We start from the raw sequence: 3,029 nt of genomic DNA on the forward strand, positions 1-3,029 counted from the left end.
TTTATTTTACAAAATTCAGAGTTCGAGCATCAGTGTACTTATATTAATATTTGTTTTTTGTATATAGTTTTTGAGTATGGAGGCTACTAACAAAGAATACCCATATTATTAACTAAGACTACCAAAACATTAACCAAGATTAACTTAGATAAACCAAGATAAACTAAGATTAATCAAGTTTAATAGATAATAACCATGATTAAAGAAGATTTTTGTAAACCTCTCGGTTACAAATTATTATAAGCAATATTATTGTAAGAGAAAAAACTTACAAATTGAAAAATCTCCCGAGAAAAAATACATGTCACCAATGGGACTCGAACCCACGGCCTTCTGATTACCGGTCGGCAGCTCTACCACTGAACTATGGCGGCTTATTTAATACCCACCAAATTAGTCAATTAATCAAGACATATCTCGACGCCCTTAAGTGGGAGAATTAGCACCATTAATTAATTAATTAATTAAATTAATTAGCACCGTAATAATTCCTTTACCTACAAAAATGAAGTTGGTTTTTTCAGGTGAGAAAAAAATTAATAAGCAATAATTTTGCTTGCAGAACACTAAGTACACATTGACTAATTTGGCGGATAAGCCGCCATAGCTCAGAAGTAGAGCTGCTGACCGGTAATCAGAAGGCCGTGGGTTCGAGTCCTATTGGCAGCATGTCACTTTATAGGTGACGTTTCGATAGATAATTTTGCCTTAACTCACTTAACGTAAAAAAAACTTCCAAGTGTAATCGCAGCCTTACAACAATTATTGCTTATAATAATTTGTAATCCTTTTTGCTATGCATAAACCTTACCTTATAAACATTAAGTTAATTCAAAAGAAAATTAATAACCTCTCTGTTTGCTGTCTTATTTTAATTTTTGTTTGTTGTATTTTTTTATCTAATATAGTTTTATTTTTATTATTACTTTATTTTGTTTTAAAACTTTCTGTGATGTTAATATTGTACTACCTACATGTAAAAACCCCCAGGACGCTTGTACACCCACTTCCAGTTATATTATTTTGTTCTTCTACTTTTTGCGTCTATCAGTACATTTTTTAATTGAATACCACACAAGAGTCTCAATCGCTCCCGTCTGGAGTGAGACTCTGGCCTATCCCCAATTGGGGAATGTTGTGAGACTGAAGGTAGGTGAGGGGAATGAGACGAGGAAGAGGAAGGTGGGGAAGTACCAGGATATTCAGTTCTGGTCACCAAACACAGCTAAAGCCATTCCAAGCTAGCTTAACACACTTTAATCGGGAAGGGTAGTTCTACCCGTTCGCGTTCGGTCGATTGATGCTTAATGTCGGAAGGGTATTTCTACCTTCTGCGCCCGCCTCATTTCAATGGCAGAAAAGAAGAAATTATCCGATGTTTTTATATGAATATTATATACCAATCTCTCTGTAAAGGTTCCAACTATACGTACGTAATTATCAAATTGTAATGCAAGTCTTTTTTTAGTATTTATCTTGGAATCTTTTGTGTACATCGATATTTCAACTAACTAACTAACTAACCATCACGCCGTTTCCCCGCAGGGGTAGGCAGAGAGGACAGACCGCCAAACAACTCGGTCTTGGCACACACTCCTTGCCTCATTCACATTCATACATCGTCTCATACATACTCTTCTATTATTCTGACTCTTGACATGGCCCGACTCGAGTATCTGATTCACTTGATCGTGCCATGTCTTCCTCGGGCGTCAAATGACCTATATTATTGAACACCTGACACTTGATAGGTATTGCGTTTGAAGTACAACGAAATAAGTAATTTAGATAACATATTCTGTTACTATAATAGTTCAATTCCTGGAACGAGAGTTTTTATGTCCCGAAACTCGAAACAAATCTCTCTATCTCGGTTCCGCACCCACTCAACTACTGAGTGTCTGGCGCATCTAACAAAAGCAGGTATCGGCGAACACAGTTAGGCGGACCATAATAAATATTTACAAGTGAATGCCAGTTTTTAAAAAGCAAATTGTCCTACGGTTGTGTTCTGAGGAGATTATTTTAAATTTCATTTAATAAAATAACCAATATTATTAGCATGTTCCGATGGTTTTTTGGGTGGCAATTGCACACGTGGTATTTGAATGGGTAAATAATGTGTTACTCTGACAATACTAGTGATGTGGAAATTGTTTTTGTTTTTATAATGATTTGGGCTTGGTGAAAATATAATAATTTGTAATTTTAAATCAAATAAAACACTTTGTTTATTAACCACGACTTTTTTATTATTACATCTACCGGTTTCGCTACAGTCGAGCTTCATCAGGATGTGAAATATAACAGTTATATTTCACATCCTGATGAAGCTCGACTGTAGCGAAACCGGTACCTAGATGTAATAATAAAAAAGTCGTGGTCAATAAACAAAGTGTTTTATTTGATTTAATATATAATGTCTAACCACAAAGTGATTGCTTCCTACGAAAAAATTTGTAATTTTATAAAATTGAAACCTAGTTTATACTTTAAAAATTGAACCCTAATGACCCAACAATGACTTTGTTTTAGATTTATTAAGTTGCATTAGAAATAATACTTGGTTTTCGGCTAGAAATTTTATAGCTTGGGTATGCTGAGTTAGTATGTAGAAAATTTTATTAAAATATTTCCATTATTTTCGAAGATATAGCGATTTAAAATAAATTAAAGAAACTCGCGCGGGACCTTTATTTTCGCCCATTTTCAGCGGTCTGCCGGCGAAAAAATAACCCGATCAAAGTGTGTTAATAAAACACCAAAACATCATACAAATAAGAATACTCAAGGGGTAAATAAAATCATATAAATAAGTTGCCTTCGTGTGGCGTAACTGAAGTTTTATAAGTACTTGAACCCCGAAACAGCCGTCACAATAATAAATACAAAAATATTTGCAAAACTCAGTTAGGTATCTGTTCTTTCCGGAATGCGACAATTCCTATTCCAAATAGTTTTTGTCATAAGAATTATATTTATTCGTCATTTATTTTTTAAAAGTAGCATAAAAACATATATTATTTCCT

General features: G+C 34.0%; 1 non-coding gene across 1 annotated transcript; it reads right to left on the minus strand.

The window, feature by feature from the left end:
* Window positions 1-302: 302 nt before the first annotated feature.
* On the minus strand, window positions 303-374 carry TRNAT-GGU (transfer RNA threonine (anticodon GGU)). Its single transcript has one exon. It is a non-coding gene; the product is annotated as a tRNA-Thr (tRNA).
* Between the last annotated feature and the right edge of the window lie 2,655 nt (window positions 375-3,029).

The sequence above is a fragment of the Hesperophylax consimilis genome, chromosome 28 (genome assembly GCF_061612785.1).
Source record: "Hesperophylax consimilis isolate HC1 chromosome 28, BYU_Hcon_1.0, whole genome shotgun sequence".
In the NCBI taxonomy this organism is placed as follows: Eukaryota; Metazoa; Arthropoda; class Insecta; order Trichoptera; family Limnephilidae; genus Hesperophylax; species Hesperophylax consimilis.